Consider the following 27,332-nt stretch of genomic DNA (forward strand, 5'->3'; position numbering starts at 1 on the left):
AACCAAATCATGGTTCCCTCAACTAAGATTTGGTAATTATGACTAAACCATGTGTTGATAGAAAGCTTATCTGTATTAGCAGAGCTTAATGACATCCTTTTATGAACCATACGTTAAGTTGAATGGAATATGCTTCAAAAAAATATTTATTAGTATTTACCAAACCCTTCAACTAAATTAACGATTTGGTACATCCTAGATGAATATCAGAAGCTTTAATATATGTAGTTATAATTACCAACCCATGGTAATAGTTCCCAATCCTTGGTAACAGTTCCCAAATATTGTCAAAATTCGGGAACTAAATATCTTTAGTTGTCGAAACTAATCCTTTTTCTCAGTGTACAACACACCAAGCCATACAATCTCATTAAACTAAAGTTTCAAGAACGATAGAATACAAGATTACGCATTTCCGCAGAATGACATTTGTGGCAATGGGTAAACAAAGAACATGGCGAAGAACAATGAGTTGACGGTTGTGAAAAGGTATTTAACAAATATTATTAACGAAATACCAAAAATAGTGATTGTGGTGAAAGTGTTGTGGTGCCTGTCCAATGTGTTGGCTTTATATTGTTTAAATGTTCGCCAAAGTGTTAAAACGTTCGCTACATCGTGGGCGTAGTGCGCCCATTTGCAAGCTGAGCTTCGATAAAATAAATAAATCCGGAAAGAAGCTGCTTGCATTAGTTGAGCTCCAAATGCTTCAAGATTTGCAGGATTTTACAGGACCGGGAACGATGAACGGGAAGGTTTATTAATAGCGAAAACAGCTTTTCCTGTAAATCCTCTAAAACCTGCAAATCGTGAAGCACCTGGAATGCAACTATTGTATCCAGTGCAGTGATAATAATAATAATTTGGCACTGGGCAAAGACGAATGCATTGAGAACTTTTCAGTGTTTTGCTATTACCACACACAGAAGGGCAGGAAAGGGAGTGTTTGCAATTTAATCTTTAAAAGATTTCACCAAAGTGTGAAGTAAGTGTAGGAGCCACCAATAACATTTGCATTTACAGAAAGAGGAAGGGGGGAACACTCCCTACCGAAGGAATGCCGTCAAGGCAAAACTACTGAGCTCGTCCAGGCTGACGAATTTAGGAGGTCGATTTCGAAGGCACTTTAGCCATACCACCAGTAAATATAAATAAATTCCAAATTCCATGGCATGGAAGAGGACACGATTGCTAAGTCTGAAGAAAATGATGAAATGCTCGACTACCAGCCGCAATTTGCCTAATTTCAAATACTAAACAAGGACTTTATGCTTGCATTCACCGAGTTTGGCATGTATGTATTTGATATGTGCACATCCTCTGTAGATTTGTGGTGCAATCAGTTTGAGCAAATTGTACATTGCCTCGTAGTTGGAAAGGAAATTGTGGCTTTTACAGAAACTAGATCGTTGTATAGTGTGTAGTTAAATCCGCTGAAAGTAAGCTGTGATAACTACAAATTTATGACAATATTTCAAAATGATGTATTTTTTTATTGCAGGGTCATGGATGAGTGCTGGTGCGTCAAGAAAAACTTTTAGAGCGTCGTTGTTTGATGATTTTGCTTATAAAGCATGCGACTTGAATATCCTCATTCAAATCAAATAATTCTTAATTAATCATTAGGAATTCGAATTACTAAATGATCTTGAAGGTAAGCTAATAAGCACGAAGGCGTATTTTAGAGTTTATTCTTATCCATCTTAATTTTCTGTTCAGCCGTTGGTGACAACATTACTGGCTTCCTGTACATGCCAAACAATAATCATACACCGACCAAAGAAGTTTACGTTATCCAAAATACCTTTTGCGAAAAGCCAACAAAAGGTAGCGAAAAACTTTTCAAGGATGCGTTTCTAACCGTTATGAGCAGAAGAAATTAGTACAGGAGCTCACACCATCCAATGAACATTCCTTACGATTTAAAACATGTATGAAAAAGATGAAGAGATTGTTTTCCGTACAAAGAAGACACAGAAATTCATAGATGCAAAAGAAATTGCACCCGGTAAACTAACTCGTAACTATGTAAACCTCGTAAATAAACCAGGTTTTCATACAAAATTAAGCAAATTTACGAGGTTTACGCTGTTTATGATTAATTTGCAAAAGTGTTAATATAAGCAATATTATTTTTTGTAGAACGATTTCGCTCACTGCGTGTTTTGATGTGCTAATGCAAACTGACGATATTATAATTTAAATATGTATGCCAACTTGACTTTATTAGTGGCATCAAAAAGTCAAATCTAATTTAAACTCAAAAATGCACAAAATCGTGTCTTCCATAATTCTGTTTAATAAAAATGACCTAGGTACTAAAAAGTGGTATAAAAAATCTCAAAACAAAGTAATACAAATGCCGTAAAATATTCACGTAACCAACTATGTAAAAGTATACCATGATGAAAAAAGTAAATTGTACCGAATTTAAATGTTATGAGACCTCATATCGCTAATTTACTTCAATAATGTCATAACTAAACAAAAAAAAAAAACAAGTAAGAAAGTCTAAGTTCGGGCGGAGCCGAGCATTAAATACCCGGCGCAAATATTATTAGGGGATTCACAAGACGTGTTAACCGTCGTAAAATCTTAAGCTTAACACTTGTTTATGTAAAATAGCGGTTAAAATGGTTGGGGGGTTGGCTAATTATATATTCTTTATCAGTTTAAAAGAATTTCGGTTTAGTTAGAAATCCCCTAAAACCATTTTAATTAAAAAAGATGTTAACCTTAAGATTTTACGACGGTTAACACGTCTTGTGAATCCCCTATATATATATGTTCTTCACCTTTCCGAAAGCTACCGCTACATGGTGAGCCGGGGTGTATCAATTTTGAGTAAATTAGCGTCCTTAAATTTCGAAATATTGAAGATTCAAGCATTTCTGAAATTTACTATTATATGAAAAGCGGCCGTAATTTTAGTCCAATTTCAATAATATTCAAAGTTCTGCTTCTACGTGGCAAGCATAATAACCACACCGAGTTTGGTACAAATTGGTAAACCGGTTACCGAGATACATATATGTGATCATAAGTGGGCGGTGCCACGCCCATTTTCGAAAATTTTATCATAAACGTATTTCTTGGTAAAGACTTGTTGCAAGCATCATAAATTAGCTTCAATATTTACTGATTTATCGAAGATTTCGTATGTCTCTAAATTACCGTTATATGGGGATGTGGGCGTGGTTACTGTCCGATTTTAAAAATTTTCGGCCATTTTGTATGTTATACCAAGGTCAACAACTGTGCCAAGCTTGGAAGATATTGGTGCAGCGGTTACCAAGATATACACATGTAACCATAAGTGAGCGTGGCTACGCCCATTTTCCAAAAATTTATAATATTCTCATTTTTCGTCTAAAACTTATTGCAAATACCAATTTTGAGTGAATAATCTTCAGTAGTTACTAAAATATCGCAGTTTTCGTATTTCTGAAAATTACCGTTATATGGGAGGTAGGCGTGGTTATTGTCCCATTTTGCCCATTTTCAATACCATCCGTCCTACACAGAACAAAGTGCACGTACCAAGTTTCGTTAAGATATCTCAATTTTTACTCGAGTTATCGTGTGCACAGACGGACGGACGGACGGACAGACAGTCACCGCTTAAACGATTTCTCTTTTCATTCTGATCATTTATGTATACATTTGTCTATATCTATCTCGATTCGTTTTGCCTGTTACAAACAACCGTTATGTGAACAAAGTTATAATACCCTTGTGCACAAGTGCGCTCGGGTTTAAAGACACCTCGAGAAAAACGGGTTTAATCTTTTGAATTTACATATACCCCCATAGTAAAAATTAATACATATTTTGTTTCACTGAGCTACAACCAGCGTTGACGTTTTGGTCCAATTGGACCAAAATTGGTAGCTTCATTCTCATTTGGTAGCTTGGTTGGTTTGATGAACCTTTTGGTAGGCAAAAATGTTTTGCAAATACAACCGAATTGAGCACTAAAATTTGTTCGCTTAGTTTATGTTTACACGTTCAAACGATTTCTTAGTTTTTTTTCTATATTTTATTAAGCAGACAATTTTCTGCAAACAAAAACTAACTTCCCAAAGCTATGGTCGATCAGCTGTTGAAATAGAAAGAGAAATTACTTATCGTCTTGAAAGAAAAATTGATGATAGGCAATTTTCAATGTATGGGTGTATTGGTAAAAAAGTGCGAGTGTATGCAAATTGAAAAGAATTTGGGAATTTTTTTATTGAAATGCATAAAATATCTGATTTTGTATTTTTAATATTTTTATTGAGCTTTGTACCACGATTGTTTATTAGGAAAAATTGAAAAAGCAACCAAGTCTAAGCGGTAGAAGTTATAGCACTATTTCGGAGATCACCACATCTCCTCATCAGACTTCTTTTTTCTAGACTTCAGCAGGGATCGAACCTGCGAATTCGATGTTCAAAGTCAGAAGCGTTAACCACTGAGCTATGTACATCCCGTAAACTCTTGTTGCTAATTCATTTTCCTTATTCAACCAACTACTATCAAGTGCAGCTGATTTGCCGCTATTTAAACTCGACAGCGTGGTTGTTGTTGTCAATTCTATACATCCATTTGCTTATTTGCTTTTTTGTATAGTTTCAGGCAGGCTCTTCCTAAACTATGTATTTGTCAATGTTATTGTGGCTTGTTAACATTTTTTATTTTTAACATTTTTATTGAGCTTTGTACCACGATTGTTTATTAGGAAAAATTGAAAAAGCAACCAAGTCTAAGCGGTAGAAGTTATAGCACTATTTCGGAGATCACCACATCTCCTCATCAGACTTCTTTTTTCTAGACTTCAGCAGGGATCGAACCTGCGAATTCGATGTTTTCACGCACAAAAAAAAATGTTTGAATAAATCAAATTAATCTCAAAGATATTTACATTTTTTGCAAAATATTTTTATGGAATAAGTAAATTCTTTTATTTAAAGGCACGAATTTGTTTTGTTTAACATTAAAATTTGTATGAATTGTTAACTAATACTGTAAACAATAATATGTGTAGTTTTTATTTTGGCTGTTAATTTGTGCTGAAAATCCCGTAAATTCAAGGAATCTAGCTTTAATGAGGAAAAAAAGTTTGGTAGTTTGCAAACTGATTTGGTAGGCGTTTTGGTGCCTAATAATATTTTCAAGTGGCAACACTGGCTACAACTATGATATTAATTAATTGAAGTAAATGAGCGATATGTATGTACGTATGTAAACATAAAAGTTTGATCTCTGTGTCAACATAATTGCGGCCCTGAAAAGGATCTTTTGTTGATTGGCATATATGTATGTATGAAAAGGGCATAAATAAATCATATAGTCAGAGTTTTTTGGCTTTTCCTTTTCTTTTGTGGGCATTTTCAAAGAGTTCTTTATTTAATTTTCGTATTTTAAAGAACACTCTTGCCCTGAAAAATAATTTTGTTCACTTTAATGTCGCATTGAATTTTTGCAGTATGCTCAATGTGATTTTTTACAAAATCATTTGTAATAAGCAGGGAACGGATTTTTAGGACCTAAAAACCTATAAAAAAGACAAAATAAAATAACGAAATAGGCTGGAAAAAGCAAAATAAAATAGCGAAAAAGGCAGGAAAAGGCACTAGGTATTGCAAAAAAGGCAAAACAAAATAGCGGAAAAGGCAGGAAAAGGCACTAGGTATTGCAAAAAAGGCAAAATAAATCACTAAAAAAAGACAGAAAATACGAAGACCAATCAAAAAATACATTTATTTTAGAAATGTTTATATTACAAGTAAAAAGAGAAAAACTATGAACTACACCTTTTCCAACTGTATTTCCGAGAAACCTAAATGGGTTTCAGAAAACCACAAATTTATTTCAGAAAAGCTCAAATGTGTTTCAGGAAAGCGTAAATGTGTTTCAGAAAAACTCAGATGTGTTTCAGAAAACCGCAAATGTATTTCAGATATTCAATATGCCTTTCAGAAAAACACAAACCCATTTCAGAAAAGCTGAATTTTATTTCAGAAAACCGCAAATGTATTTCATAAAACCACAAATCTTTTTCAGAAAAGCTCAAATGTGTTTCAGGAAAGCGTAAATGTGTTTCACAAAATCAAAAAATGTATTTCAGAAAAACTTAAATGTATTACAGAAAAACACAAATGTATTTCAGAAATCCATAAAAGTATATACTTTAGAAAATGCAATTACTAATGTATGTAGTATGCATGGAGATAAACTTAAAAAAAAACTAATATTTTATATAATACGCAGTTAATATTCAATAGTAATTTTATGCGGTAACGAGTAATAAATTTATTAAACGGAATTAAAGGATAATTGCACGATTTGCATGATGGACATGCGCAGAAAACCAGTCGTGCGTTTGCTTCCATGTGGACATTTATTGCACGCAAAATGTAGTGGACCTGTCATTGTAGAAGAAAAGTGTCCAATATGTCGAGGAGATATTGAAGGTAAGTACTCGTACATATAATAACATATACATCCAAATAAATAAATAGCATTTTATATTTACCTATTTATGCATATAAACAAATTTTTGTGTGCAGATAACGAGGTTCTGGAAAAAAACTCGTTACAGGAAATATAACAACGTGGACAGATTGCGGATTGTTGAGGCCGCTAATAAGGGAGCAGACTGGTGCAGTTTAGCATCATCTTTAGATATAGTTTATAAAACTGCTAACATGGTATTGAAGGTAAGTACTCGTACATATAATAACATATACATCCAAATAAATAAATAGCATTTTATATTTACCTATTTATGCATACAAAAAAAATTTTGTGTGCAGATAACGAGGTTCTGGAAAAAACTCGTTACAGGAAATATAACAACGTGGACAGATTGCGGATTGTTAAGGCCGCTAATAAAGGAGAAGACTGGTGCAGTTTAGCATCATCTTTAGATATAGTTTATAAAACTGCTTACACATCGGTGCAATCCGGCAGAGTCGTGACTCAAAAACGAGGTGGAGGGAATGAAAAGAAGCTGACTGAAAATGTGGTAGCTGTAATGGTTCGTTGGGTGGAAGAAGACTGTACTGTCACCTTAAAGCAGCTAGTCTCCAAAGTGCAAATGGAGTTTAACAAACATATTTGCACATCGACCGCTGCAAACTACTTAGAGGGTAAATTATTCACCCTCAAAAGCGTGCACCATATACCAGCGACGATGAACACGTTGGAAAACAAGCGGAAACGTTCCGAATTTGTAACAGCTTTGAGTGGTTTTATTCAGCAAGGAAAGCAAATAGCTTACATTGATGAAACCAATTTTAACTTGTTTTGTCGTCTTGCAAAAGGTCGCGCACGATCTCGGACGCGAGCAGCAGTACTACTGCCGCCATCAAGAGGACCAAATGTACATTTAATCGGTGCTGTAAGCGTAGCGGGTGTGTTATCGATGGAAACGCGACGCGGCTCTTTTAAAAAAGAGAGTGCTGGAGAGTGAGTGAAGGGAATTCTCGAGAAGTGGACCGGTTTGGGAAATAATTTGGCGGACTTAGTTATTGTGTGCGACAATGCACCTTGCCATGCTGGACTGGAGCAAGTTGTCGCCAATAATGGATCGGCTACACTTTGCGTCTTGGGCCATACTCGCCAATGCTCAACCCCATCGAAAACGTATGGACGAAAACAAAAGCTTACGTAAAAACGCATATTTCACTACCCGCTGTGAATGGACCTGGAGTGGTCGAAAGGCATTTGCAGTACTTGGAAGGCGTAATTCACGAAGCAAAAGAAACCATTGCTACTGCGGATTGTGCTCGCGCTATACAACACTCATTTTTCTCGGATGCTTTGGCATTACGCGACATGCCTGTAGGAATGCAATTCTTTTACTTAGTATACCCGAGCGCACTTGTGCACAAGGGTATTATAACTTTGTTCACATAACGGTTGTTTGTAACAGGCAAAACGAATCGAGATAGATATAGACAAATGTATACATAAATGATCAGAATGAAAAGAGAAATCGATTAAGCGGTGACTGTCTGTCCGTCCGTCCGTCCGTCCGTCCGTCTGTGCACACGATAACTCGAGTAAAAATTGAGATATCTTAACGAAACTTGGTACGTGGACTTTTTTTGGGCATAGGACGGATGGTATTGAAAATGGGCGAAATCGGACAATAACCACGCCTACCTCCCATATAACGGTAATTTTCAGAAATACGAAAAGTGCGATATTTTAGTAACTACTGAAGATAATTCACTCAAAATTGATATTTACAATGAGTTTTAGACGAAAAAGAAGAATATTAAAAAATTTTGGCAAATGGGCGTAGCCACGCCTACTTATGGTTACATGTTTATATCTTAGTAACCGCTGCACCAGTATCTTCCAAACTTGGCACAGTTGTTGGTCCTGCTACAACATACCAAATGGCCGAAAATTTTTAAAATCGGACAATAACCACGCCCACATCCCATATAACGGTAATTTAGAAAAATACGAAATCCTCGATAAATCAGTAAATATTAAAGCTTATTTATTCAAAATAGATGGTGGCAACAATTTTTTACCAAGAAATACGCTTATGATACAATTTTGGAAAATGGGCGTGGCACCGCCCACTTATGATCACATATATGTATCTCGCTAACCGTTCTAGCAATTTGTACCAAACTTGGTATGGTTATTGTGCTTGCCACATAAAAGCAAAGCGTTGAAAATTATTGAAATCGGACTAAAATTACGAACGCTTTTCATATAACGGTATATTTCAGAAATGCTTTAAACTGCAATATTTCGAAATTTAAGGACGCTAATTTACTTAAAATTTATACACCCCGGCTTATCGTGTAGCGGCAGCTTTCGGAAAGGTGGAAAACATATATTTAATAATTGCGCCGGGTATTTAATGTTCGGCTCCGCCCAAACTTAGACTTTCTTACTTGTTTTTTAATAAATTCGCACACTCACAAGTACTGTTTGGTCGTTGCTTATATAATTCTCACTTAATTGGGAAGACGATGGGGATACAAATTTTGGGAACATACATACATTTGTATTTTTCTGAAATACATTTGTGATTTTCTGAAACACATTTCAATTTTTCTGAAATACATTTCCGCTTTTCTGAAATAGATTTGTGGTGTTCTGAAATACATTTGTGGTTTTCTGAAACAAACTTGAGCTTTTCCGAATTAGGTTTTCGTTTTTCTGAAAGCCATATTGAATATCTAAAATACATTTGCTGTTTTCTGAAACACATTTGAGTTCTTCTGAAACACATTTGCGTTTTTCTGAAAGGAATATTGAATATCTGAAATACATTTACGCTTTTCTGAAACACATTTGAGTTTTTCTGAAATAGATTTGTGGTTTTCTGATATACATTTGCGTTTCTCTGAAATACAGTTGGAAAAGGTATAGGTTCATTATATGAAAAATTTGTACTTTGAATCTTTTGACTATTTTATCCTTTCGAGTTTCTAACTCATAAAACTTTAATCTGTATATATGTAGTAACATTGAACCACAAGATGCATTTTGAAGTTTTCTGGCAGCATTTTCATTCGATTTTCGCGAAGAAAAGCCTTGAATGTACTAAATGTGCGCTCGACGCAAGTTGATACAAGTGAAGCCCAATTTAAATATGGAACGTTTGAAATGTTCGTATTATCAGGAATAAGGTCGTTTCCCTCGCCCTTTGCAACTTTATCCACACCCCTTATTGTCTCCAAGCCTACGCTAGCTGAGAAAACGGCTTTCAATTTTTCTATAAGCGGCATGGGCATGTGTATATTAGGTATTCTTTAAAAAAAAATTGTAAATGCTATAATCACTTTTTTAAAGGTAGAAAAGGCAAAAAAAGGCGAATATCTTAAAAAAGGCAACATCAAATGTGTATACATATATGGAATCAGGGAAAGCTAAATCGTGGACATTCTTAATCGAATATACTCTATCTCTTTAGCAGAAAAAAGGCAATTTCCATAAATTCCGTTCCCTGGTAATAAGCAAGCCGTCTTCGTTCAATGCCTTAAACACTGACTCAAGACTTCGCATATGGACCATTATAGAGGAGCCTCGTTGGGTCGTTGGTCGTCATTGCTCCTAAACGACGTGCTGGAAATGTCGTCCTGCAACTTGTGGCAAATATATCCCGCTAAATTCTCGAGTCTGTCTTACTCTAAATCCTCGAATTCCGCTTCTTCAACCGGCCACAGTTCTGCTTTAGAACTTAAGTTCTTCAGCAAAATACCTGAAAATATGGCAAAGTATATATGTGTAATTATTATTAATACAATATATTTTTATATTTAAGCTGGATGAAATAGATAAACAATTATTTTAAATTACTTGCAAGCAGAGGCTGCGTGATTTCTATGTCTGGCGTATCATCCTCTTCTACATTAGGATAATACGCCCCTGTTGTGTCCTAGCAGGTATAGTAAGTACGTAAGTTGTGTCCTAGCAGGTAAGTCCTCCTGTTGATCAGGATGATCATGAAACCCGTAAGCAAGACACCGCTTCCTGGAGTCGACGTAATGAACCCTAACATTTTGAACATCAACCCAGTCATGTGTCTAAGGAGTATAATTTGAACGTGAGTTTTAATATTGAGGTTTAAATATATAGTTACCTTAATTCACAAAGGCCCTAAACAACTTTTTTTTTATTTTACAGGAGAAGCAAAAAGCATTATAAAAATAGTATCAATTTGTGAATTAAGACAACGATATGTAATATAGTAAAATACTGTGGTTGTTCACGCCCGCCTGGTTATCGTGTTATCTGGTTATGTGGTTATATTTTTTATACAGTTTACAACAATAAAATTTTGAAGCATTCGGTCCAGTTTTGGTTCTGCAAATAACCCAGACTTGCTGCCCTTGTTATGGCCTGCGCCACAGTATGCGGAAATCGTTTCGCTGCCGTCTTGATCTTTTGGCGGTGAGCTCCAGCCACGGTCAAGTTACTTGCAGAAATCTTGTGAGTTATTGTCAAGTCCGTGCTTGTAATTGACAATAACTCCAAAATTATTTCCTTTTTCACAGGTTTCCCATTAATTAGGAAACCTTGATCAAGGAAATGATTTCGAAAAAGTTTTAGCAAGTGCGGCACGTCAGCGAAAACGTAAATCCCTTGGTCATTGAAAATAATTCTATGGAAATGAGAAGTACTGTAAGAACTGAATTCAATAAGTTTTATTGTGATTATTTACCACGGCTGGTTTTCAGTTACGCCTAGGTCATTAAAGAGTGAGCTGACCAACCGTCCTCCTTTGAGGAGGATTGTCCTCCCAACGTCAGCGAAAACGTAAATCCCTTGGTCATTGAAAATAAACCTATGGAAATGAGAAGTACTGTAAGAACTGTATTCAATAAGTTTTATTGTGATTATTTACCACGGCTGGTTTTCAGTTACGCCTAGGTCATTAAAGAGTAAGCTGACCAACCGTCCTCCTTTGAGGAGGATTGTCCTCCTCAAACGTGATTTGTCCTCCTCAAAAATATTGTCCTTCTCTATCCCCCTTATGAGCAAAAATGTCCTCCTTGTCCTCCTTTTCAAGTTTTATAGCAGTAATGAAATTTTCAAAAAATTTCGTTCAGAATATTATTATTTTCTAATCGTACACATTCATTGTATTTAATAAGCGTTTACATTGTTCAAGTTTCAGTTAAATGATGTAAACTTTTGATTCAACTAATCGCCTGTGAAAGTTGAACAGTGTAACCGCCTTTTAGCCTTCCTCAGTAATATTTTACCCTCTACAACATTGAAAGATTAGTTAACGACGCGTCTCCACAGGCGGAAATTATTGCCTGCCGTATGTCATTTTGTTTGCCACAAACATATGTATATATAAGTTTTATCAATGGCAAAATTTGTGTATGGGAATTTTTTATCTTGATAAAAGATTTTGTAAGATGACATAAAATAAGTATGTTCGTTGCATTGGAGCGCAATTCTGCTTAAAATATTTTAGACAATGTGTTATTTCAAATCCAAGTATATAATCAAAAATAGCACAGGTTTTCCCCTTAAAAAGCTAATTAGCTATTTGGGTATGTATAGGTATCACGCTACCAAAAATGTAATACAAATTTCGTCACGAAAATTTTTCAAGAAATTTTTTTTTATAATTCTTCTTAGCATTTCCGAGCATTACTAGCGTTAACTTTGAAATAACATAAGTCCTTCTGATTTACTTAGGCTCTTTATGAGTATTATTACTAATACTATTGGTTTTAAAGTAAAAATTCTATTCTAAGTTAATTAACTTTTAGCTTTTCATGGAAATTGCTAAAAATTCTATCATGTAAGTACATGTCATCAGTAAAAATAAATCTCGACGTGCTGGAAAATGACTAGGGATGTATTTTAATTTAACATATCTACATTACGGCTGCCATAATCCTGTACCCATCGACTAAGACACTTATCATCCAAATCAAAAAAGAAGATACAAGTGGATATGGTGCCAATATATTCCTTGCAACAATGTTGCCATTTTTCATCAGTACGGCAGTAATGCCGCTTTTATTACGTGCCTCGAACAGGCCCTGATTTATGATGATGGAACGCTCAAGTTCAGAATTTTTAATTATAAAAGAACAAATTTATCTTGACGGTGACGTAACTTGGAAAAAACGGCGCCTTTAACGTGGTCTTGAATGTTTGCCTAACTACTATTAGCGAATTTCCGCATATCCTATAACGCACTTTATGATAATTTTTGCCAATTTTTATATGCATAACCTGCAGATAATTTAGGTAGGCTGTCTTAAGTGAAGCCATTCTAAAAGACTCACCCAACAAGGACTGAAAAAAGTGCTTCACTGCATGCTTCCTAGAAAGGTGTTTCCTATTTACAATTTACGCGAATATACTTAAGTATATGTTATATTACTTAGCATTACAAATAAGATTCAATAGGCGTTGCAAGTCTAAATACAACTATTAGATATGAACCTTAAATGAATTCCTTAAAGATGTATGATTTTTATAACTTAAGAAACACTTTCAAAGAACTTCTTCAAACGGCGTCCTACAAAAGCCCTTCTGAAAGCTCTTTTTTGAGTAGCGAAAGCGGAAGCCCTTCAATTTGTGCCGCTCCATACAAAAAATTAAGGAGACAGGAATAACTTTCAGAAAGGCCTTTTGGATAAGATTTTAGCTCCTGATATTATCTACTGGGAAGTATTTAAGTATGTATGAGACCTCAGTTAAATAAGATTTTAACTAAATAAACTAAACAGAAAGAAGATATTCAACATGTTAGAAAAAACGGTTTGTTATCAGTTTTCGACTACTAATGACAGAAGACGTACCCTTTTTTCATAGCAAAAATCTGCTAAAAATTAGAGGAGTGCCTGCATTGGTCTTCATTAAAAAATCAGGACAATTTAAGTGTGGATCAGGACACCAGAACAATTTGTCTAAATCAGGACAAATCCTGTAAAACCAGGACAGGTTAGGCAGCCCTAACCTAGATATTAAAAAATAAAATAATTATTGGAACGGGGAAAAATTAGATTTCGCAGGCGTGTTTAATCCAATACAAGCAGTGTTGGCACTAATCGATTGATTTTTTAATCAATTAGTTAATTCGGTTAAATTTCATCCGATTACAGTTAATCATGATTAATTGTAATCTGATTAAACAGTTAATCGTAACCGCGATTAAAAAAAAATAAGATTTTTTAAATATAAACCCTTAATTTGATTAAGTAGGTTTGGTGATAAATTAATTTACGCTGGAATTTTCCTATGCACACAAAGCCAATTAATCGGGTATGGCTAGTCGGGTTTCCTCATCAATCTGGTTTGGTGTGCATTTTCATTAAGATCTATAGCAACAACGTTTTACAAACTAGGTTTTAATATCCCTCTGCACTTGTGCGCTGGGTTGTAAAAGTTCCCAGTTTATGTATTACTAATAAGAAAAATTATATATTTTTTTATATTATGTGCTTTTTATAAGCGTAAAATACAAAATAATTACTATAACTGGTGTTTGGTTTCAAATTCGGACAAACTCGACAACCTAATAAGATTTTCCTTTTAATAGAATTGACGATTAATGATTAAAATTAATTAATCATAATCGCAGCCAGCGATTAACGATTAAAAAAATGTAATCATTAATCGCTCAGTTGATTACTATTAATTAATTTTAATCGTCAATCGCGATTAACATTTTATTCATTAATTTTTAATCGTTAATCAGATTAACATTTTGCCAACACTGAATACAAAACAGCTATTTACTTATTTTTATATTATTTCTTTTTAAATATTTTCTTATAAAAATATAGTTCATTCTATAACAAACACCATACAAATTCACATTTAAAACTTTCAGCAAATATAAAAATTCAGCGAATTTTTCGCCAAAATTTTACACTTTTTTTTAGAATTTTGTGAAAAGTTTTGCGTGTACAGTTTTATAACCCATGCAATTTAAGTATAATAAATTGCGAGTTTCATATGTCTACAAAATAACGTTTATCTTTGGCATTTTTTTACGGTGTCACTCATTTTCTTCCATACAAAGTATGTGACATTTTTTTATATGGAAGAAAATTAATAACACTGTCAACAAAAAAAAAATCTAAAAATCAACGGAAATATGTTTCGGTTTTATAATTATGCAACGCAGTGTGCTATTAACTTGTTTGACTTGTGTTTAGAGCAACCTTGAAATGTTTTTGCTTCTTTTAACAATGTTAATCATGTTAACTCATTTTGCAGTCGAAGTCATAAAAGATTGGCTGTTTCCACTTTACCATGAGAGCTGAAATATAAAAGGTCTTTATAAAGGTTTTATATTCTTTTAAAATCTTGATTATAATGTTTACCTCTTAACATCCCTACCTGTACGGAGTTGACGGGGGCTAATGTTAAGTCCTACGAAACATCATAACAGTAAAATAGTCTTACTTCTGTGCCTCATTCATGTGGGTAGCGGCTGCCAATAACCGGAAGACTGGGGTTATAAGTCCGCGCAAAATGTCCAGTTTTTGTGCCCAACTCTGAAGTATGCGGGAGTGGAAGGCATTGCTTATATAGCAACCTGTATGCTTTCGTACTGGCAGCATAAACGATATTGACTTCGCAATATCCTCTTCCTCCCATTTTCGTCGCTTCGACCCAGACTTCAGCTTTGCTATCTGACCTTTGGTAAAGATGGAAGCTAGTGCTACTTCCACATTTTTCATTTCGGCAGCCATTCCATCCAAACGTTTTTGCAGTGACTCCATTTTCCACGCGTGCCTCTTCAATTGCAGGTCGGACTCCCGCTGCAATGCAGCGAGTTCGGTGCACTGCTTTTCGTTTTCCTTTTCGCGCTTGAATGTCTCACTTGAAGCAGGTGAAATATAAGATATTATTAGATTTACACATTAAGATCTGTTTATTAACGTACACTTCCACTTCGTGAAGATCACTATCATAGTACACCCAGTTACGAATAGGTGATGTCGAAGCATCAGCAGTACCGTCCCTGGGCCGATATTCTTTATCGCCTTCATTTAAACCAACTAATAAACCACTGACATTAATAATATAATATTTATCGTATAATGTTTGCTACCTTCGCAATTTTGTAGCTCAAGGACCTCCTCGACGATGTCATTTTTTGACTCATACACCGCAGCAGGATCTATTTCCCACTCAAAAACGGTGGGCACGGCTTCGCGGCGAAGCAAGTAAATGATTTTTACCCATGGAATCCTTATCCGTAAAGTGGTTCATGCATATTACGCTGGTGTCCAAATTGTATGGCTTCTCCACAGAACTCTACCCACTTTCTGGCCAAGGTGTCGTCTTGGGGAAACAAAAAAAACTGCATTTGGGGGCTTTACGCCTACGGCTGCTGCAATTAAGCACACGACACGACATTTTTATGAAGTTTTTATACGGAATAAAACTTGTTTTTCTTTAAAAAGCACGAACTACTGCGATTTTCCACTTGAAATTCACAATTCACTTTGCCACTTGTTTCTAAGCAAAAAGTTTGTTTACGTATTGCCATAAACGTCAAAGTCAGCAAAACCAAAGGTTTCGGGAATGCGTCACCTTCAGTTCATTACACCACGCTAAAGATTAACATTCAGAACAATTTTACCATAATTTCAGAAGTACACAATATATGGGGTGTTCCATACCAAAACGCACGGGGTTCACACTTCATTTGTTTGATTTGTTTCAAATTTTTAGGGTTGATGCATAAACATAAATAATAAATAAATATGAAATTTGAGCTGGATTAATACATTTTTAGAAACTTTACAGTACAAAAACAAAAACAAATCGATTTAATAGTTTTCCAAATATCTCGCGAACGGGTTGAGTAAAAAATTTGAAAAAAATTACACATACACATATCAAAACTCTCTATGAAAAAAAGTGTTAAAAAAACTTTTTTTTCTTGAAATATTTTTCACATACAAATCTTTTGTTAAAAAAAAAAGTTTTTGAATATATGCCATCTCAAAAAAAATTGAAAAAATCACAATGGTAGCTCTGAGTATTGCACAATATTTAAGTATAGTATTATAGGGTGCACTCTACAAAAATTTGAGTTATGAATTTTTCTTTACACCAAAGTTTAGTAAAATGAGTACATTACAAATTTACATTTTTTTTAATTATTTTTAGAATTTGTTTTTGGTTATGTAGTCATGTAATTTTAGTATAATAAAGTGCAAGTTTTAAACTACTGTAAAATTGCGTTGATTTTTAATATTTTGTATACCGACGGCTTTTTGCACTTTTTTCTTATGGAAGAAAATGCGCAAAACCGTTTTCAAAGAATATAAAACAAATTAACGCCAGTTTTGCAATCGCTTAAAACTTGCACTTTATTATACTAGAATTCAATGGGCTACTAAACTGCATGCTCAAAAAAATTTTAAGAATTTCTAAATTTGTGATGTACTCATATTACTCTATTTTGGTGTACCGAAAAAATTCATAACTCAAATTGTTGTAGAGTGCACCCCATAATACTATACTTAAATATTGCGCAATACTCAGAGCTACCATTGTGATTTTTTCAATTCTTTTTGAGATGGCATATTTTCAAAAACTATTTTTTTTTTTTTTAAATTTGTATGTGAAAAATTTTTCAAGGAAAAAAATTTTCAAATACTGTTTTTAATGGAGAATTTTGATGTAATATTTTTTTCAAATTTTTTCCTCGCCCCGTTCTCAAGATATTGTAATGTCTCTACAAATGTATTAATCAAGCTTCGTTGGCTTAGTTCGCAAACGTGCTAAGTCCACTTTTTATGAAAATTGAGATTTTAATGCAGTTAGATACCACAACTCAAAATACATCATTACAAAAACAAAAGTTACCGTAATGTCGTTCTTACTTGTTGTTATGCAGTGGTATGGAAATGTGCTAAGTAAAAAATAAAAATAAAAATCAAGAAAAAAATATAAACGATAATTCGAGAAAATATTAAAATATCTCAACGAAATTTGGTATGTACCTTTATACAAGGTAGGTTGGTATTAAAATGGGACTGTAACTAGAGATGGGCATGGGCCCGCGGGTACGGGCCGGAATATTAGCTGTCAGCACGAACTCGTGTGGGCCTGGGCGTTCAGTAAAATTTCATAAAAGCACGAAAAGGCACGAAAAAGCCCGTTGCTAATACTAAAAATTTAGATGAGCTTTTGTTTTTATACAAAAAAAATAGTACATATTTAAAACTCTTTTGATAAGAGAAAAGCAAAAAAATAAATATTTGGAGACCGATAGAAAATATATGATACTTAATAGTTTTGTTTACAAACATATCTGTGCATAAAATACCTTCCACTTTTTCTACTTCCCATAAAATATATTATAAAAATCTTTGATGTAAAATATTGATTCGCTTAAGTAAATATACATATGGACATAAACACAAAATTAAAAATATGTACATATCGAGCCCTAACTGCCAAAATAACGTAAGCAACATTTATTTCAAAATTTTCTTTTTGATGCAAGAAAGTATCTAGATAATCGAGGAATATTTCTGCATCAATAAGAAAATTTTGAAAAAAAATGTCGCTTACGTTATTTGGCGGTTGGGGCCCGATATGTATACATACAATAAAATTTGGCCCTTTATTTCCGGGCTGGGGCGTGTCCCGTCGTGCCGGGCCGCGCCGTGCCGGGCCCCACTAAAATTCTTAACGTGCGGGCTTGTGCGTGTTTTTGAAAGTTGATTTTGCACTCGTGCCGGGTCGGGCCTGAAAATTTAGGCCCGTGCCCATCTCTAACTGTAACTACGCCCACTTCACATATAAAGGTATTTGCGAAAAATGCAAGGACTACGATATTGGTATTGGAAATTGGTATGTGAAGTAGAAATTTGGTAAAAGATTATTATTATGAAATTTTTGTAAAATGGGCGTTAACCCCCCGCCCCCACTTACGATGAAATGCTGTATCTCAGTATCCCATTCACCAATCATTACTAAGCTCGGTACGAGCCTTGCTTAGGGTCTAGCTAAGAAATCTGTTGAAAATCTTTGAAATCGGGCAATAACTACGCGCTTCTGCCATATAACGGTAATTTACAGATACACAAAAACTGCGATAAATCAATAACTACTAAAGCTAATGGACTCAAAATCGATTATTGCAATGACCACTGAGCAAAAAATTAGACTATTATAAATGTTTGGATTTTGGGCGTGGATCCGCCCACTTATGACCAAAAATGTGCATCTCGGTAACCGATTTATCAATTTCTACCAAACTCGATGCATTTAATGGCCTTGGTACGAAAAAGAAATTCGTTGCAAATTATTCAAATCGGACTAAAATTGCAAAGGTAGTTTGGAGAAAGTTGAAACGACGATATTTCTTACCTGCGCCGGGTATATAAATTCGGTGTCGTCCAAACTTATACTTTACTTGTTGTTAATTATTTTCCTTTATAAATGGTACATAAATTTACGACTTAAAATAGTTACTTTTGTTTAACAGCAATGAAATACGACGGTATTAGGTTATTATTCATTTTAAAACAATAAAATATATTTAAAATAAACAACAAAATCTTTTAACAATAAAAAGTAAAGAAAAACCGGTTGATAGAAAATGTCCGAAGTCCAAATTAAAAGTGCAAAATCATAAAGAGAAAATGTGGTAAGTCCCAAAAGAACTTAAAAGTCCGGAACAGCTATATTTTGAAATTGGCCGATTATTGGCACTGTAACAAGGCGAACTAAGGAAGAAAACTGCATTTACAGATTTCGAAAATATTAACAACGAAAAGAGTTACACGGTTTTTTGTCCCTCCTGAAAAATTAAAAAAATGGACTTAGCACGTTTGCGAACTAAGCCAACGATTTATGTTTATGCATCAACCCTGAAAATTTGAAATAAATCAAACACATGAAGTGTGAACCCCGTCCGTTTTGGGTTGGAACGCCCCATATACTAAGTACTAGTCGTGACTTAAAATAGGCTGAGCCTATAAAATCTATGTAATCAGTGTAAATATCGTTTACACTCATATACATGTCAATCAGCTTATGTCCTAACAACATTAACATTTACAAGGACGAATAGGCGCGAGCCCCCCACCCCCCTAACCTTTAAAGTTTACCTTCTATGTAGTATACAGTACTAAGAAATGGCAGCTGGAAGCAAAATTCTTTGCCCGGTAGTAAAAAGCATATAAATCACAGTTTCAATCTTTATACAAAATTTAGGAAAATTCAACAAAATTTCAACTTTTTATCTGAATCTTTACAACATTTTTGGGTATGCAGTTTTCTAGCCTATACAATTTTAGTCTAATGAAGTGCAAATTTCAAACAGCTAAAAATCGCGCTGATTTTGGATAATTGTTTTTTTGAAGACTACTTTTGCGGTTTTTTTATATTACAAGTGTAATTTACAAAAAATGGCGTTGATTTTTTGAAATTTTTTTGTTAACAGTCGCCCGCATTTTGTTTCATAAGAAATTCATGCTTATATGGAAAAAGTCGTCACCACAAAAAAAATTCTCAGAAATCAACGGGATTTTTTAGCCAATTGAAACTTGCACTTTATTAGACTAAAATTGCATACCCAAAAATGTTCTAAAGAAACAGATTAAAAAGTTGAAACTTTAATGAAAATTTGTGGAATTTTCCTAAATTTTCTATAAAGCTTCTAACTGTGATTTATGTGGTTTTTGTTAAAGCTTGAAAAATTAGCTCGAAAAACATTACGAATATTTAAAAAAAAAATCAACACGTGGTTCCTTGTTTGAGTCACGTATAACTGCGTACTTAGTCCTTCTCTCAGTCGCCAGGATTTTTTTTAAAGGACTTTGGAATTTAAAATATATGATTATTTCAAAAAATTATCTAAAAAATTCAGTGTAATGTAGTATAAAGATAAGGGTATCAAATATACGAAAAAATTCTGTAAAATTATAACAGAATAAATTTTTTGGTGCATAAGGACGAATGGGTATGGAAAATCCTTTAAAAATTTTGTCCTTAAAAATCCTTGAAAATTTGCAATATTTATTTTTGGAAAAAATATTGTTTGACGACTAATATATGCACATACGACCACATCATCGAATTTCGTGATGCAAACTTTGTTAACTTGAAAAGATAAAATTTATTAAAAGCGCATTTTCAGTACCTATTCGTCCTTGTAAACCAAACAACTTTATTCAGCCTTATCATGACTTTCATTTTCCCCGAACCGGTTCACTTTTCACTTTTGGTTTCCATGGTTTTGCTATAAGCAGATGACAAATTTTCGGGTGATTTTTTTTTTTCAGGCGAAACTCAGGATAAGGCAGATTGTGTTTTTAAATTCAATCAAATGTTCTCTTTCATTTGATACCCATAATGTTATTCTACATTGCACTGATTTTATTAAAAAATTTGTTTGAATTAATCATATCTTTAGAATTTCAATGTCCTTTGAAAAAAATCCTGGCGTCAGAGTGAAAAACTAAAAACGCAGTTTTACTGTATTTGGCCCATAGTTTCGTGAGTATATCGTTTCTTTCGTGTGTTCTGAAATTTTTTTATTTTTTGTGGCACAGTGTCATTCATAGTTTTTAAATATATTTCATGAAAGCAAAAAATAAAAATAGTTGACCTTTTTTAAAGAATCAGTGGTTGAAATTTTCTACTGAAAGGGTTAAGAAAGCTTTAGTTTTAAAGTTTGATACTAAATTAACCTTTTTAAATAATTTTTTGTAAAACAAATCAGCAAGTACATATCGTTCCCCGCATGCCAGAAACATGGATATGTAAAAATTGAAATTTTGGGAAATCAAGTTTGAATTTTTTTTACGAGACTTAACTCTGCATTCATGTAATAGACATTGTGAAATATTTGGTTTCCGTGTACGCATGGTATTCTGGGTTTTGGTATAATATGGGGCATCCAAAAGTTAATCAAGTCAACCCAATAACTCAAAATTGATTGTTAATATGAGGAATATTTGCAAGAAAACGAGTCAAAAAATTTAAGTTTATTTAGTACTCCACTCTACTTACTGAACTAAATTTATATTTGGCTATTAGTTAAGATTGTCTTTTCAAATGGAACCATTTAGTTTACACATATATTTTAATAAGGATTAATCAATCAACTACATTAAAATTTTTAAATAAAGCTTTCGAGGGATATTTTTATATGTCAACCCCCCCGCCCCTTTTCCCCCCTCTCCCCCCTAAATTCGATCCTGGCGACGCGCATGACGACAATTAGAAACATACACATAAATGTACATATACAATTCATACTATACTTTAATCTATCGAAATCGATTATGAATGCACAAGAACTTATACACTGAGGGAAAACAATTTTCGAATAAAAAAAAACGTGCTAAATTTAAAAAAATACGCATATGAAAGAGCACCAACCCAACTCGTTTTAAATTTGAGTATGTACGTTATAAAATATGTCGGTGTGAAGTGCACAGATGCTTTTTCGTTGTACGAAATTATAATTAAGAAAAAAAAACAATTTTTATTTTATGATCTGTCTGATGGTAATTGAACCCGAGCCCTCTTGGCAGCAACCAATTGTATCAAACGTCTTTGCCCACTCAGCTACAGCCATACATGTAAACGTGTTTTCAAATGTTGAGTTTGAATCTACATCACAGCCAGGGATGCCGTTTGGATCTAAATAGATCCAATTGGATACATTTTTAGGCGAGTTTTTGCGGGATACTTATTTTTTCCGGTCAGTATAAATGTGGATACTTTTTTAAATAGGCCAAAATTTTATATTTCTTATAAAGTTTTTTTCGTTCAAAAATCGATTTTCATTAAAGATGGTAGAAAGCATTACGTTTTCTGAACGTATAAAGAATCGCGATTAAGCGTGAAATTAAAGCAGTTTATTTTTTGTGAACGAAGCAATGAACATATAAACAGATCTCACCAAAATAGGTATAAGCGCAATTGCTTTAATTAGCTTAAAAGGATGCTTTAAGCAAGATCTTAATATACATATCGTCGTTTAAAGTACAAAACCGCGTATCAACAAAATGCAAAACCGCGTATGTGACGTTGTATAAATTATTTTCTAGAGAGTAAAAACACTCATATTTTTTATAAAGCAATCGCATTTCTGGCTAGTATATTTCAGGACGAATGGATAAGGATTGAGCCAAGAGCTTGTGTGAGGAAATCCAATTTTTGGCAGCAAATGTCAGTTACGCGGTTTTGCAAAATGACGATACGCGGTTTTGTAATTTAAACGACGATATACATATATAAAGTAAATTATACTCTTTCTGTAGTAATATCTTTCATATCACATATTTTCATTTGTTAATTTAAAAAGAAAGAAGATTTCAATGCAGTTCAAAAAACTAAATTTGATTTATTTAAGGAGACTTTTATGAATTTTACTGAAAAGACTTTAAATATACTCTAAAAAAATTGTATCTATTTGCGCATATTAAGGGAGGTAACCAGTTTCCTCTTTTAATGTGTGCAAATTCGCACGCCGTGTAATAAAATTAATCATTTCCTGTTTACTCTTACATACCAAATTTGTCGCAAGAGCAAAATTACACATAAAATGTTTAAAACAAAGTATTGTTTATTATTAGTAGGAAATGAGTAGTCCACTTGCAAACAGCGTTATGTGATTTTATAATACAAAGTCATAAATTTGAAAAAGTGACTACGACAACAAGTAACATTTAAATTGAATCTTTTTATTATTTGTAACATAACATAACATATCATAAGATAACATTAACAGTCTATACGACCTAAAGCAGCTTTCTAAGTTCATCAGAAGATTGATACTTTTGAAAGTTCATTAATAAGTATGATAGCGACTTTTGGAAGAAGACTTAACATTTGATGCTATTTTTTCAGAATATAAAAAGATTTTGCACTCTGTTGTTAGTGGACATGAAACTACTTTAAATACTGGTACGTAATCCGCCAAAAACTAAGAATCGAACAAATTTTACATAGCGCACTTTGCAAGTAGACTACTCAAATGTATTTGTAGTTTGAAAATTTTTGCAATTTTAAACATTCTATATATGTGTATTTATATGTATATTTTAAAGATCCCAAGTTCAAAATCAAATACTGAACATCTTATACGTATATTTATACAGATTCTTGTTGAAAAGTAGATACTTTTCAGTAGTAGTTTTACATGCTCTTTTTAGAGTGTACTTGCTACTTATTATATTTACTTTGCAAAATACTTATGCAAAAAAAATGTACTTTATAAATTGAAATTACAAATGCTTGATGTTATGCACATGTATTCCAAGTCCTTAAGATGGGTTAAATTATGTCTTTTTCATGAAAATGTTTGGTTTTCTTACAAATTATGAGATGTATATGTAACAAAAAAAATTGGATACATTTGGATACATTTTTGGCTTGGTCAGGGATACATTTTCTTGAGACGGCGCGGCAACACTGATCACAGCGCGCGATTAGTGCATTATGTCATACCAGGTATGTGTGTACGTGTGTATGTGTTGTCACCGCTGTGCATGCTTTGTGTACATATACTTTCTTAATTACATATGAAAAAGCATCCGAAGCGTGCAAAACGCCAGCCGTGCAGTGAAAAATGCTCAATTTTAATAAGAGCGTATTTGGATTGAATATTTCCATTATACGTAGTGTATGTACAAAGGAAAAATCCATTCTGTTAACGTTTTTCACGTGATTTAAATACGAGCATTTTTAAACGGTAATCAAATAAATTTTTTTTATTATTACAACACGTTTTTTTCTCAGTGTACTATTCTTTCTGTCAACGACAACCTCCACCCTACTACAGCTGCAAGGGACACTGAAATTCTACGCTAAACTAATGGGTCGATTATCGATAGCAAACGAACTTCAGTTGCGTTGCTAGTTGCCAAAACGATATTACAGATGACAACTGGCAACTTTTAACTGACAACTGTAGTTGCTAAAAAGTGTGTATACAGGCAACTACATTTTTGTGGTTGCTGGGAAGGTTTTTGGAGCGTATTTAGGAGCGAAAATTGAAAAGTTTGTCGTATATTTTACTTTTTAATAATTTGAACGATATTAACATTTTGCAATGCAGTTTGCTTTTACAGAATATGGTGACAATAACAAAACAATAACTTGAAATTTTAGTTCTCGTGGAGTACGCCTTTTGGCGAAACAAAAGCGAACACTCATTGCAAATTGTTTCCTTTATCAATTGAAGCACCTCTTTTAAAACTACCGACACACCAAATTTTCCAAATTGAAGTCATTGCTGTAGCACTTCCATCTGCGAAAAATCGAAGAGGTGCGCAAGCTTTTATGAGCGGAGGTATTGAAGTTGAACGAAGTGGTTCATCTGTTTATTAACCAATTATACTACGGCTTCTTTTGGAAATCCTCAATATGCTTTGAAAATGAACACAAAACCTTGAAAGCATTAACTTTTGCTTACAGTGCGCGGTAGCTCTAGAAGATTGGAATTATCATTTAAATGTCGCCTGATTGAGGGCCGTGTTCACTTCTCTTCCTCTTAAACAAATAATTGTGCTGAACTTGGCTTTATTGCTGTCTTTTCTTTAAAACTCTTTATTTTAATAATTTAATTTTACTCGAACAGCTTGTTTACAGCCACATACTGGTTGTCGAACTGTCAAATTTCGATTATCGATAACTCTACAGCAACTGAAAATAGTTGCGATTCGTAATACAAATTTTCTTTCCAGTTGCGTTGCCAGCAGGCAACCGAACCGTGGTTGCGTTGCTATCCGTAATCGACCCATAAAATAAGTCACATCGATTTTCAAACAACTCAACAACACGCGAATAATCTGGCACTGTAAGGGTATCAATCAAGCCCTGCCATCAGTACCTTCGGAAAGAAGGAAATCAAAAGCACAAAAAAGTGTGTGTTCACATAAAAGTGTATTTCCGATTAAAGTTGTTAATAAATTAGTACGCGGAAATTCCTAGTCTGTGTTTTAAATTAAAGCTCAATCTTTTAAATACTCGGGTAAGTTGAAATATTTTAATTTAGATCGCGCGTTTTCTTGTAATAACCCGAAATAAGTGGGCAAATAGCATAAGAGTACTCTTTGCTAGGTCCAGTTGCCACTGTAAATATTGGAATCCACATTATTAATAAACCAGTGCGCCGGAAATTTAAATATTAGTACTAAATTAAAGTTTGGTCCTGTAACTACACGAAAGATTTTGATTTCGATCGTGCGTTTTCATGTAATAAACCAAAATAAGTGGGCAAATAGCCTAAGAGGTTGCTAGGTCCAGTTGCCACTGTGAATTTCGGAAGCCACATTATTAATAAACAAGTGCGCCGTAAATTTAAATATTAGTGCTAAATTAAAACTTAATACCTTTGTAGAACAGCGTTCAGTTTTGGAAGCGCTCATCGACATTTGCTACAAAAAAAAATTAACTAAAACAATGCATCCATCGCGTTTCGCTTAGTGGCAGAGGAAGAGGAAGAGCGGTTGATGGCGCAGAGGCTCGAACGAAGAAATTTGCGTGATACCTACCACAAATCCCTTCGAGTCTTCAATCTAGAGTCAATCTTTGTATTTTTTGGAAAAACTAAAAAAATTCATTGATTGCTAGCTTATTGGTCCAAATGGATGAACAATTCATTACCCCTTTATTGCTCTGTTTTGGCATTACTCTATACATTTTTAAATAAATAATTAGATATTAAAACGCCCAACTTTACTACAACCATAGAGGGAACTACATCCTAAACGTTATGCTTGTAAGTTACTCCTTTTTCCGCATTTATCTATATGGGAATTTTTTTAGATATCGACAGCTGAGTTGAAGCTCTACCTATCTCGGCAGCCGGTTCGAAAATGTCCTATCTCAAAAAATGGCTCAAGAGCGCACTATAGCAACATATTTTCCAATTCTGAGAGAGAGCGTTTTTCAATCAAATTCTGACGTAGGGCGTTCTTGAGCCATTCTCTGAGATTTAGTGTTTTCGAACCTGCTGCCCAGATAGTTCGAGCTTCAACTCAGTTGACGATATGCTTATTTGTACATATTTATGTTCAATATTTAGCTTTGCGTGCCACGATTCCCTCATATTGAACAACACCGAATTGCGTGATTATTTTGAGAGGCAATATTTGCAAGGAGCGAGGAATGCCTGGTTTTTAGGTATTGTTGTTATATTAATATACACTTGACCGTAATTACACCCTTTGTATATTTTCAACAGGGGACGCAGGGTATTCTTTAGAGCCGTGGCTGTTGACACCTCATAGAGCTCCAGAAGAAGGCCTAAGGGAAATGAGGTTTAACGCAGCACATTCAAAGTGCCGAAACGTTATTGAGCGCACCAATGGTGTACTAAAACCCGCTAACGATGTATTCTTGGCGCAAGAGAACTGCACTATACAGCCGAAAAAGCTGCAAAAATCACAAATGTGTGCTATGCTTTGCTTAACATTTGCATTCATTTCAAAGCTAATGTTGACATTGAACTTGAAGTGTTGGAGCCTGAAGATGCGGACGTAACAATTGCTTCTCCGCAGTAAAGCGTAGTAGCACAATCAATTAGAACAAATATAGGATCCGCTCTTTAAATAATACGCAAAGCCTGGCAAAAACGTCGTTGATTTTTTCTTTTTTTTTTTCTAAGCCATTGGACATTATTTGAGTAGGGCGAGTCGTAGCAACTGACGAATCAGTAGTTGTGTTAGATGAGTGCACTAAGGGCACTCCGCGCTAGTTTAAACTTAGATCGCTCAAACTGCATTCATATCTAACAGTTGCCTGACATGTGGTTGGCCTTAGTTTAAATCCACAGTGTATATTATTTCTTAAATATTTCTTAAAAATTTTAAATAGCAAAGCTTACATTTTTTCTTTACAGATTT

General features: G+C 34.0%; 1 long non-coding RNA gene across 1 annotated transcript; it reads right to left on the bottom strand.

Annotated features, from left to right (window-relative positions):
* Positions 1 to 9,922: 9,922 nt before the first annotated feature.
* LOC118745892 lies at positions 9,923 to 11,550 on the bottom strand. The gene is made up of 5 exons (XR_004993733.1): positions 11,363 to 11,550; positions 11,180 to 11,302; positions 10,715 to 11,119; positions 10,315 to 10,541; positions 9,923 to 10,216 (listed from the first exon to the last, which is right to left on the bottom strand). It is a non-coding gene; the product is annotated as an uncharacterized LOC118745892 (long non-coding RNA).
* Between the last annotated feature and the right edge of the window lie 15,782 nt (positions 11,551 to 27,332).

The sequence above is a fragment of the Rhagoletis pomonella genome, unplaced genomic scaffold, assembly GCF_013731165.1.
Source record: "Rhagoletis pomonella isolate Grant_MI unplaced genomic scaffold, Rhpom_1.0 Rhpom_scaffold_00009, whole genome shotgun sequence".
In the NCBI taxonomy this organism is placed as follows: domain Eukaryota; kingdom Metazoa; phylum Arthropoda; class Insecta; order Diptera; family Tephritidae; genus Rhagoletis; species Rhagoletis pomonella.